Source organism: Penaeus monodon, chromosome 2 (genome assembly GCF_015228065.2).
Source record: "Penaeus monodon isolate SGIC_2016 chromosome 2, NSTDA_Pmon_1, whole genome shotgun sequence".
NCBI lineage: Eukaryota > Metazoa > Arthropoda > Malacostraca > Decapoda > Penaeidae > Penaeus > Penaeus monodon.
The window spans coordinates 29859684-29873175 of NC_051387.1; the positions used below are offsets into that span (position 1 = coordinate 29859684).

General features: G+C 37.8%; 1 pseudogene; it reads left to right on the top strand.

Moving 5' to 3' along the window:
* Window positions 1–1566: 1566 nt before the first annotated feature.
* On the top strand, window positions 1567–3697 carry LOC119578624 (annotated as a pseudogene).
* Window positions 3698–13492: the final 9795 nt, after the last annotated feature.

Below are 13492 nucleotides of genomic sequence, written 5' to 3' on the forward strand. Positions count from 1 at the left end.
CCTAAAAATTGTACTTACTAGTAATAATATTATCACAAAGAACGGGCAAGACCTAGCAGGGAGTGAGGTCCGGGTTGAGGGGGATGTGAAGAGCGGGGATGTCTGATCCAGAACAAGCTGCAAGGTTCAGTGCATTGCATTGCAGAATGCAGAGGTCACGGAAAGGGTGTTGTTCGTGTTCTGCCGTGAACAAGAAGAGAAGCAAAGGAAAATATTCTCATGCAAGGTGGTTGATTACTTACTCAGTATAAGCCGCTTTAAACCAGACAGGGGGGGGATGTTGAGTTGATCACTGATCATCTAAAAGTTATCACGTGGTGTGGAATACGGTCACTTGTACGTTTGTGGCAGTGTTTGTTTTCTGAATGCTTTAGATGATGTGACATTAACGATATTATTGGGGTCATGAATAGGAACATATAAACAGGAAAAAATAATATGTATTTTCCACCAATATGTTTATTTTGTTACACTTTTCAATCATGTATAGGTATCATTATAAATGATAAACTTTATCGTCATAGTTAGTCAAAGCAGCAGTACATATTTAAATGCGGTACCAAACCTCAAAATCCAGCGCTAGTCAAGGAGAAAAAATTACGGGCAACGAAAATAGATTGTGTGACTGGTGCCAAGATGTGTGTGAACGCCCGTCCTCATGAGTCACTGTAAGACTTCATCATGGTCTTCTCGGAGAATCTTCACGTTTTTCGCTTCTTAAGAAAACATATTTTTAAATATTAGGATTATTTTCATTATGCTTTGGTACATGTGAAGTGAAATGTAATGACAAGAAATAATAATACTATTGATAAAAATAATTAATATTAATAAAATCAGGATAAACCAAAATAAAACTAGCGATTCATCAAAATATATCAAGTACCAGAAAGAGAGCAACGGCCAGACCGTTAGTTCACCCTTCAACTTTCGTAAATTCAGCTTCAACAATGACCTGGGGTTGCAAGGGTCAAGTGAATGGGCGGCTGTCACATATAAGAGAAGAGCACGGCTTTCGTTTAACTTTGTTTAACAAAGAAAAAACAAAAAATCTGATTAGGGAGATTTTGGAAAAGTCACCACTCTGCCCAATGACCCAAAATCAGTAGTGCATTTTGGAGAACCTTACCCCCCCCCCGAAAATTCTTTTGGAACACATGGAGGCGGATCGCCATAGCTGGTTTGTTGTATTCTCATGGTACCGAAAGTATCGATGAAGAGTTTTTTATTCAAAGCTTTATTCATGACTTATCTCAATGTTGCAGATTACAAAATGTACAGGGACTATGCCAGAATTGTTTATCTTATGAAAGCCGTGTCATATTATAGCTCCAAATTGCTCGAAATGGGGTATTCTAATGCGACAAAAGAAAAAAATAAAATAAAAAACAAACAACAGAAAAAAAATATTCTCCTGCAATGGAGAAAGTTTATACTGAAGTTTTGTGTAACTGCACAAGCTCCCTTTTTCAAGGGAAGGATGGTCCACACTTATCAGTCGGGAAAAATGATTTAGCTACCACCTGATCATATTTAAAGTTACAGAGTATAGTTTAGTCGATTAACATGCTGGTAAATGCGCCGGTAAAAGAATCAAACAATATAAATGAAAAGAACACGCCGTCTAGGACTTGGCAATGGTAATAAACTTATGCATGCACATGAATTACTTATAAATGTAGACCCATTCTGTCCAAAATTTCATCTTGTTTACAGTACTGTACCGTGTGATTAGATTTTCCCAAACACTCAGATGATTATAGTAGCAGAGATATGATATACTGGGGCATAGCAGCCAGTTGATTTGTTATGTCGTATACCTGTATTTTGATCATAAATTAAAGTACTCATACCTTAAATTACGAAGCAGTACTTCAATGGCTCTTTAATGTTTCAGAGTGTCAGGCTGCCCTCCAGCAAGAATGTATGGCGGTATGGCGATCATAAGCATGCAGTGGGCTTTGATGTTGATTCCACAGTCATAACAGATGAGGGACTGGACCAGTGCAGCTTTTGTGGGAAAGGGAGAGAGAGGAGATCAACAAGATGTAAGCATTGGCAGATGGTTGTGTATGTGTGCGCGCGCGCGGTGTGTGTGTGTGGTGCCTGTGTGTTGTTATTAATCAGGGGTCATGTGTATTTATAGCATGTATGCATATATATATATATATATATATATATATGATATATATAATATTATAATATATATATATCTATCTATATAACTATATATATATATATTACATATATAATATATATTATATATATATATTATATATATATATATATATATATAGATATATACCGTATAGGTGTAGACATAGGTATATTAAAATATGGGGTGTGTGTGTGTGTGTAGTGTGTGTGTGTGTTGTGGTGTGTGTGTGTTTGTATGAATATGTTATATGTGTGCGTTTATATAGTGTATATGTGTATGATATCGGCTTGTATATAATCTATTATATAATTATATATATTAGTATATATATAGTAGATATAGATCATATAGTAATAGATATATAGATATTTAATATATTATATATAGTAATATATAGATGTATATATAATATATATAATGAAATAAATAAATCTGTGTGTATATATATATACTATATATATATATATATATACATACCTCTATACAGATAACATATATATATATATATATATATAATAATATATATATATCTATATATATATATATCTAATATTATATATTATGTTTGTGTATATATTTATATATATTATATATATATATATATATATATAATGTTTGTGATATATAATATATATATATATATATATATAATTAATGTGTGTATGTCGTGTTTGTCTGTGTGTATGTGTGGGTACATGTGTATGTATAGTATATGTGTGCGTGGGTAAAAAAGTATTCTGTTATAATCAAATTGCTTTTCAAGCATTAACTTTAACTTGTAGGACATGCAAGCCATGCAGGGTTAGGATGGGAATTGGGTGCCTCTGAGAATGAGGCTAAACATCTTTCGACCAAACCGAAACAGTACAACGATTTGTCCGAACACACCACAAAACTCACGAAGATGTGGGTAAGTATGGGATGTTTTTCCTTTTTTACAATGCAGCTATTACACCAGATTATGACTAGTGTCAACTACTTGTAACAGTGTATATTGTTATATGCATAATGATTTCAGGGCTGTGCATTGTTCATAAAAATGCATAATTAATTCAGGTCATTGTTATTAATATTTCATACTGGAATTTCATCCAATATATGTACACAGGAGGCTGGTGTCTGCCCTGCATGCTCATGATAGATGTTACATGTGTACCGGGGGATTCCCGATCCCTTATTGCACTGTGGCAAAAATGCATCAATATCCCTTAGAGACATTTTTGCCAACAGATTAAAGTTCTTCTATGATGGTATGTAACCTTCTTGGATATGGTTTTGAGTTTTTGTTTCAAGTGTTTATGTATTTGGGATGTGCACACATAAACAGGTCCCATAGAGGCTTTAGGAAGCAGAGTATATAAAGCAATTCTTCACCGGAGAATATGGTGGCTTGCTGAAGCACAGTGACCAGCAGGTCTGGCGTAGTTGGCAAGGCTGGAAGAATTTCTTACTTGAAAAAGAAAGAAGGCTATCCAGATTGTTATGATTGGGGATGGAAGACAACAGATAGGAAGCATGCCCAACTGTGATGCCTTATAGGTATGTTTCTTTCTCATTAGTGTATGGAGGCCCAAAGGAGTATACATTAAACATTATTAAGTCGCGACAATACAGAATATAGATTTTTTAGAGCGTGTTAATGTTAATCCTTTGTGTCAGGGATGTGTTTGTTTGTGGCCATATCTGTATTCATCAAAAGGTATGATTGGTTACAGCAGTACATCTGGTCAGGTATACTGTTTGAACACATCAAATTATGATTTCATTTATTTTCAGGTTTTGGAGGAAATGTGTCAGAGAAAGTGTGAGAAACACTGCAACATGGTATGTTACTGACTTGCTGCCATGCTCATTAATGAAATTGAGGGGAAAGGACTCAAGAACATAAAAGACATTGATCTGAATAAATAGCAGATGCATTCTTTGAAAAATCTTGATGATCTTAATATCTACTGTGATCTGGTAAATGTAGCTAAAATTCATGACCACAAAACCATCCATGAGATGAAGACCTAGTAGTTGTTTTTGATAGACATTGATATATATAACACTAGAACAAGAAATAATAAAACATTTTGAATAAGAGTAACCAAGCTACCAAGTGAATCTTACATACAGTTAGTAACCAAAAACAGAAAGCCAATTATCAAAATGCGATGAAATGAGTGTCAAGAAGAATGCTAGAAGTACACCTCTAAAATATCTTAATTGCAGAAGCATAGTGCCAGTTAGGTTATTCTTTCATTTACCTTTTTTGTATGTCAAACACAAATGAGCATTATATAAGTAAAAAGATCAATGTTCACCATATTTTTTTCTCTGTTTTAATGGTATTTACAATATTTTAAATTTTAATGGAAATATATGTTCCTAATGAGTATGTGTTCAGTGATATATCAACTGTTTGACACATAAGAAGGAATTTGCAAGATATCTGTAAATGTAAATGGAAGCTTACATATATAAGTGTTATTTAATTAGAAATAATATTCTTTTCAACTCAGGAAAAAGCTAAATACATATTTCAATAGCTTCTGCATGTAGAAACAGATTTGCTACAGTATTAATAGTTAAGTCAACAGTGAAAACTGAGATATGGAAAAAACCAATATAATTTTTTGAAGCAAACTTCACCTGAACGACTCTGTATTTAATCATGCTAATCACGTCTGTTAATGTATGGTATTTTAATTGTACGTTATAGATATATACGTGCATGATTATGCATTTACCCCTACATTTTAAGTTTTTATGATACAGTAATATAAAAAAAAAATAATTTACTAAAACTAAATCGTCTTTAACAGTTTTAGAATAGATTTGCTGAGTAGACTTGGTGGTAATATTATACAGTTGTCATTCAGATGTTTAACATAAATATCTTAACTCAAGAAATATTCAGGGGCTATATTTAAAGTAAACACGATTTATAAAACGCTTAAAATATATGTGCACTTACAAACAAAGCCTCTGCAGCGAGACACCAAACATACAGCTGTCCTCTGAAACTTGGTATATTTAAATAGCTAATGTATCAGTAGTGTTACTGAACATGTATTATACATTAAGGCATCTAGTGTTTGCTAATTATTTATACATGACCAAATATGCACGTATGGATGTGATTGTTTGCAGGTATGTGATGGTTCCTGTTCCTAAGAAAGAATAGTTAGCATAGTTATCTCAACTTCCATTTGATGTTTTAAAACCGGGATTTCATAGTGAAGTGAAATAAATGGAAGTTACAAGCATTTATATCACTCGATATTTCCGCCAGATTTTAGCTTATTTATGTACCCTTTCATGTATGTTGAATATTAAGAACTCTAATTATATCACCAGTCAGTCTTATTCATTCATTTTTTTTTTACTGCTTTACACACATTCCAGACATAGTCACTGGTGTATACTTAATTAATTACCTTTCTGGCGTTAATATATGTCTGAAGTAATGTGAATATTTATGTACAGCAGCCTCAATTTTTACTTAAGATATAGTATTTATGAAAACTTTGACAAACAATGGGCATTGTCATGTTCATATCACCATTTACTTTACAATGCAGTTTGCCTCATTATGTGATACTGCGTGGTCATAATGTACTCATTCATGAACAACATCAATCTTCCCTTTATTTCCAGTGTTGTTTACCTTCACTTTATGGTGCCTTGAAGAAACTGTATTTTAGGTAACAACCTGGAATTACGTATTCACACTTTCTAAGCTTGTTTTGTAATTGTTTTTTCATGGTTACACCATCATGTCAGGAGGGACAAATAAATAGGAAATTGAATTGCCACTTTTTTCTTTTCATTTCAAAGGATATCTTGTTCTTCTTTTCTTTTTTTTTTCTTTACCTCCTTTCAGTAGTATTTAACAGTTGAAGGGCTAATGCTATGGATGCTTCCCTTGTGTTAAAAAGAATTGTTTCATATCCGTGGAAGCATTAACCTTTTAGGACAACATGTAACACAGCATAATATTAATTAAACCTACGATCCACTTCTTCTTGAATACTTAACCACAAAAAAGGAGTTGCATTCTGGAATCTTGATATCAAAACCTAAATTAAAACCCTGAAGGCATTATAGTTAATATCTGGTGCTTTGTGTGATTGTTGGAGTTTCCTAGTATCTCCTAGTATTCACCAAACAGCCTAAATAGAAGACATACATTTGGTAGTGGGTTACTGTGTAGGTGTTCAGTTATAGATACGTACACTGGATATTAACATGCACAAACCCAAGTAAGAATTACGGAATCATAAAAAATATAAGCTGAAGTGTATAGTTAGAGTTTTTAAAGAGTAATAAGTTGCTTCATGCCGATTAGGATATGCGAAACAAGATGTAAGATGATAGAGTAACTAAACAAAGATATGGATGAATTTGAAAAGGAAATAGAAAAGGAATGCTAGTAAAGCTTTTTTTTTTTTATAAAGCCCTAATTACATTTGCAAGAAAACCATAATCTTACTATCATAGTCCTATTATCAGACATTCTAGTGTCTGACAATAGATTTGAACAGTAGTACGGTAGACCCTCCAACAGTTACTTAGCCTTAGATGGCAAGCGATGTCTCAGTCGCCTGTGCCACAGACCCACAATCAGCGAGAAACTCCCTACCCTACAGAGGTATAGGATGGCGATTTCCAGCTGAAGATCGGAAAGCTGCCAGGATATGTGATATCCCGCGCTGAACTGCTAAAGTCTGTGGAGTGAAACTATGGCCTGCATACAGTCCTGACTGACATCTGGCCGTCTTGGTACATTCGCCCTGAACCTGCTGAGGGGCGTCAGGCATCACCTTCTCTGGAAGAAAGGAGAAGAGGAAAGTGGATGTTGGACTGTAGCAAACTACCGTGGCTTACACGGCCTCAGCATACAGGCAAGGTTCTCGCCACATTCGTCTGAAACGGATTCAAGCAACCACCTACGAGCGATCAGAGACCAGAGCAGTCTGGATGTTAATCCTGGCAAGTCACGATAGACCGTATACTAGCGCCCCACTTCGAGGAATTGTTGGAAACGCCGTCGTGAGTTTGTAGTGGGTTGCTGCAACATACATCGACCTCAAGAAAGATTGACTCGGTGCATCGGGAATCGCTTTGGGAGATCTGAGGCTCGGGGAATTCCGACACAGATTATGGCCTGATAGCAAGCCTCTATCCGGGTACTGAAAAGTGTGTAAAGTGTGGTGCGGGGTATTATGTGAACTTCTTCACTGTTAATTCAGGGCTGAGGCAAGGCTGATGTGTCCTTGCACAACACTTTTCAACACCTGTATGGACTGGCTAATGGGCAGAAGCTACTAGCCAAAGTCAGGTGGAGCAACACTAGGCAATATCAAGGTGCTCAGATCTGACTTTTGCCGGACGATGCTTGAATCCTATCTGAGTCACTGGAGTCACTTGTGGCGGCTCTTGAGCATGTAGCAATGAGGCGAAGCCCCTAGGCTAGAGGTCTCCTGGGACCAAGGCCAAGATTCAGGACTTCTTTTGGGGCCTGTTAGTGGAACCGTTCAGTCGATCCATGCTTGCGGCGAGGACGTCGAAGTAACAGAAAGTTTTACCATACCTTGTTAGCGAGTCCATATCCTGGGTTGTCAGACCAGGAAGTCAGCAGACGATTGGTCTGGCGGCAACAGGAGCCTTCCATATGAACTCGATCAACAAGAGGCGTTGAGATGTCGGTCCTATGCAGAAGGACCAAGCTGCAGTGTCTTCAACGGCCTTGATACTGGCCAGTTTTGCTCTATGAAGCGAAAACCTGGACGCAATCAGTTCATGTCTTGGGTCCGCCTTGCTGCACTTTTGTAACAAGTCCTTCGCCGGATCATAGGGTACAGTTGGCAGGACCGCGTGCCCAACGGCCGTAGTGAGACTGGCATGGAACTGTACTTGCATAATCCGGATCGCCAACTAGGCTATATGGTCACCTAGCTCGTTCCCTGGGGACGACCCTGCCCACCATGGTTGTCTCTTGCGAGACCAACCCTGGTAGAGGAGACCTGTCGGACGACTAGGAGATCATGGCTTGGCAGCTCGGATGAGACTGTCGCGAGGAATAGAGATGGGCAGTGGGCTGCCTGGATAATCCGCCTCGAGGGATCTCGTGGCTGAAGCGAAGGGTGTGGATGCGGCCATGCGCCCCCGTCGGCGTTAGCCCCTTGATGATGATGATGATGACAATATGATTATGCTTTGTGAGGGGGCTTGTTCAAAACAAAACGTAGAGCATACAACACTATAATAAGTTTGCATGCAAGGGCAAATTGCATACTGTAATGACCCAGACACTATATATATACAGGTTTATTTTATTACGAAAGGGACAAGAGCTTTATAGAGCTTGCAAAATTACTCGAGTTACCTCTTCAAAATCGTAAATATATTTGTAGAACCTGTTTATAGTCACGGAAGGGAGGTCAGAGCGCATTCTCATTTAAGCAACAAACTTATGTTGATTACACTAAAAGAGTATACATGCACAATAAATGAAGTATTTGACGAAAGAGTTTTATGGAACACGACAAAATCATTAATATGATTTTTACACGTCTGCAGTAGTCGTAATTTGTAATTCACCGAACAAAGATAGACCATGATACTAGAATAATATACATTCCTTTAATATTTTTTACAATGGAATATTATGTCAAGGAAAATATTTTAAACTCGATTCCACCTGCGGGGAGGGACGTGCGAGGGGAGACTCAGAAAGCGCAGACGCCGGAAACAGCTCCATGAGGGAAAAACATTCGGAGATAGTGGAGCGTATAAGGCTGGATATTTATAGATGAGAATTAAGAATCATTTTGTCGAATATTACGTTCTACTCTAGAAGCAGAAAGGCTTCTCCACATTCCTGATAGTAAACATAAGGTTCGCTGGCCATTGAGTTTGTATACCACTCATAAAATAAGGAACCAGTTAGAGGGCTCGGAAATCGTAATTTTCGGCAAGTTGAAGGAATCACCGTGTGATCTGAGGTTTGTAATACTATATTACTTTATATTTAAGTGTTAAGGATTTATTAGTTATGAACATTATAATATTTAATGCTATAATATGTCTATTCTTTGACATAATGTAACTAATTATTTGTATGTTTTCTTATATGTTATTTTGAAATTCAGTAATCAGCTTATAAACTTTGGACAAATCAAAAAGGATTTGTTTATCTGAATTCCGAAAGTTCCAACTAGTAATCCTACGTTTCACACATACTTCTGCAGACATAAGTCAAGCAAGGTGAGTGGTGTACATTTATCTATATAAATGTGTGTGTGTTGGGTCGTGTGTGGTGGTGGGTGTGTGTGGGTGTGTGTGTGTGTGTGTGTGTGTGGGTGGTGTGTGTGTGTTTGTGTGTGTCTAATATATACTAGTATATATATATAATATGGTATATACTATATGTGTGTGTGTGTTTGTGTGTTGTGGGTGTGGGTGTGTGTGTGGTGTGTGTGTGGTAATATTTATATATATATATCTATATAGATATATATATATATTATAATATATATATTTATAGATATATATATAATTATATTTATTAGATGATATATATATATATATATATTAGTAATATTTATATATATATATATAATATATGTATATATATATAGATATTATATATATATATATATATATATATATATAATATAAACACCACACACGAGGGGCTTTAAAAAAGATCGTGGAAAAAGTCCACAACTAAAAATTCATATGGAGGTTTTGGTTCAATGCGCCTGAAAAATTCTTGTACAACATGTCTATACGTGTTCAAACATGAACCCTTAAATGCAGGTACTAACGAATCGCTGCCAGTTGGAAGCATGTGATCTGAACCAGTCAGAGCAGTTATTTTACATCTTCAATCAAGGGAAAGTTGTACCATTCATGATTTTTAAGGTTTGGAACAAACAGAGTCAGATGGCAAATCTGGCGTAAGGTGGATGCGACGATTTATCATTGAAATTTAGTAGCACAAGGACTGTTCTACCGATTACTGTGAGCGGGTGCATTGTCACGGTGGAAGAGAACGCGTCGATGCAGCTTTTTTGACTGTTCTCAAAAACGCATTATTAATAAGTAGATGTAATTGTTTCTTGCTCTCAAGAAGTTCAACCAGCAAATCCCTGGTGCATCCCAGAAAGAAAGGGCCATGGCCTTTCCTGTTGAATTTATCAGATTTGCTTGACTTTCACTTCCACCCTGGGCAACACTGCTTTGATTCGAATTTTGTCCTCGAGATCGTATGGAGAATCATAATCATTCCCTTTCACAATTCTCTGCAGAAAAGCTCCTTCAGATTACATTGAACGAACTACCTGTTTGCGACTGACATGAAACAGCACAGTTTTTCCTCACAAATCGAGTTACTGGCCTGCCCTGTGGGGCTATCTTCAATGGTCGCTTTTCTTCCCCCCCCTTCCCCCTTCTTCCACTTCTGTACTGACTTATCCGTTAGTAGGTTGTTGATTTCTTTTGAGGCATTGTCATCAAACTTGATCCAGGCCCAATGATTGACTGTTCTCCCAACTGAGTTTCACCATGGATTAATGTTTGTCATGGCCTTGATTTTGGTGGATTCCATGTTACTTGAATGGGGCCTGACTTCCAAATGGTAGCGATATTACCTGCATTAAAAGTTCATGTTCAAACATGTTCATAACACGTAGTACAAGAAATGTTCCAGATGCAGTGAAATCAAAAATCCTTCCATATGATTTGTAGTTATGGACTTTTTCCATGAACTTTGAAACCCAAAATGTGTGTGTGTTTGTGTGTGTGTGTGTGTGTGTGTGTGGTTGTGTGTGTGTGTGTGTGTGTGTGTGTGGAAAGGCTATGAGTGCCACTGTACAATGGTGTGACTGGTTGGCAGTGATTATAACAGATTGACTCTTTTTATAGAAGAGTACAAAAAAAAAATCACAGTAAAGGAACAACGACGACAAGTCTTAAGGGTAAGCACTTAGTGCAGGGTTATGTATTGGCCAAACCACCTGAGGGTCGGAATGCTGGACTAACTGGACACGAACTGAATAAAAACTCCCGGGTCATCCTCGGGGCAGAAGAAGCACCGTGGCGTTCACCAGAGATGTAGGTTGAGGTATCAGCTGCAGGAAGTGTGGCGGCAGCTACAAGAAATGTAGGGGGAGAGAGGTGAGGTCACCACTTCCGGCTCTGTAATGAACCTTCATATAATCGGCCAACTACAATGTCTCGCCCTCGAGCGCCTTAGAATTGGCCTTAAGGGTGACACAGTTTGGTTGGTCCTGATTGCTGGTCATCTCTTCTTGCGTGCATTGTCCTTGGTGCTCTTATCCTGCGCCTTAGTATAATCAATCCATCCTCGACGCCACTATGTCCTCAAATTTTCTTGCATAGGTCCTTCTTGACTCGGATTTGTCTCAGACTTCACCCATAATCATTGTCCAGATCAACTCGGCGGGCGTACTCGCCCCCCCCCCCCTTTTTTTTTTTTTTTTCCCTTCGCCTTCCTCACCCCCCCCCCACCCAGATCGCATCCAGTGCTTCTCGGCTGCATGCTCATCTTTCATGTTATCATAATCTTGGTCTGGATCTACGGGCATCCAGCAGGAGGCATCCTCTTTGAATCTCAGGACGGCTGATACCTGTGTTGACGAGCTCTTGAGTGAACTGATTCAGAGCATCCAGGCAGGCAGCAACCTTTCCACATCATCCTGGGTGGACTGTTACCTCGCTGCTGGCGAGTTACGGGTCCTTCGCATGGATCTACGGGCGACCTGCAGGCGGCACCCTTCCACCTACATCATAAGGGAGGCTTAATAACCTGCTCTAAGGAACATCCTGGTAAAGACCAAGATAGTATAGAAAAAGAAAGGCAACAGAGAATAGGGGGTGTTAAGTAGCCACTAGCCAGTTCTTCTATACATATTTCCAGTTTTTAAATGTTCGTTTTATTTATTTTCGTTTTTTTTCCATTTCATGTTTTACTCCTGAGAATAAAGAAGAAAAAGAGAGGAGGACGTCAGTAAGCGATCCGATGGGACCTGGCTTGAACTACAACCATCTTTGATAGATATGAGAGTAAATACGGGAAAATGACAATGGCAATCTGCCAAGGATTTACTTGAACCAATTAGTCACACAGAGAGAAATTTATGTAAAATAGAATTGACCACAATCATGTACGAGTCCTTGTCGATGGAATCTTTTGACAACACGCAAACGGAAGAGAACATCATAGATCTACGCCTACAACTATGACAGCAACAAACCCTATTTAATGAAAGTTTTTAGGACTTTGGTTTGAGTTCTACGTGAATGAATGAATGAGTAAGTGTGTGTGTGATGTGTGTGAGTGACAGCGAGTGTGAATGATAATGAAAGTTCATTAACAATACTGGAAATAAATTGCAATGCTATTTATAGAAAATTATTACAACTACCACATTGAATTCAATATTTAATAATATGCAACGGAATGTACCAACATCTAATGGAATGGTTACATGAAAAAAATATTCATAGCTTTCTAGCAAGCAAATATTCTCGGGTTCAGAATTCTGAACTGCCGAGGTAGCATGTTAGCTATGTATGTCAGGACTTCATCGAACGGGGGGTTTCCTATACTTAAAATGCCGTACAATGAAGCGAAATGAGCCGGGAAAACTTAAATAACCTGGCTATTTAGGCATATTGTGCATGGGCCACTCATGATATCTTGTAGGTATTGCTTGGGAAATTACCCAAAAGATGCAAAACACAATTCTAGAGGGTGAGGAAGGGTGTGATTAATAAGCAAATAATAATTTTAGCTTAAACCCTAGTCCAAATTAATAAGCGGCCATAACTGCCAGGTCACACGACTCGAAATTTGGCCAGTCGACACGAATAATTTTGGTTTTACTGTACCTATATCGTACGTCGGAGCGTAGATTAATAGGCGACTACGCCAACCCCGTGTCATATCTGGCATCCTTGTACACTATGATTGCAGGAAGATCCTAACACTATTACTCAAAATAATAACTCTATATAAAACGCGTTACAAGCCCATTCTAGCGCCGATAGAAGGGTCACAATGAGCAATGTAACAAAAGCTCCGGTTATCTCCATGAGTGGCAACAACAACAAACAACCAAATACAGGAAAAACTAGCGGTCATCTCTTGGTCCCTGTTCCACATCCCAACCGATTGGAAGGGAAAGAGAAAGTGCGGTCAGGTCGAGGCGAGGGGAGGGAGGATAAAAGGAAATGATGTCCATGGATAACAATAATCACAAACTATTAAAATTCGTTGCAGTTGAAATAATATAAATCTCTACTAATTGAGAGAAATGA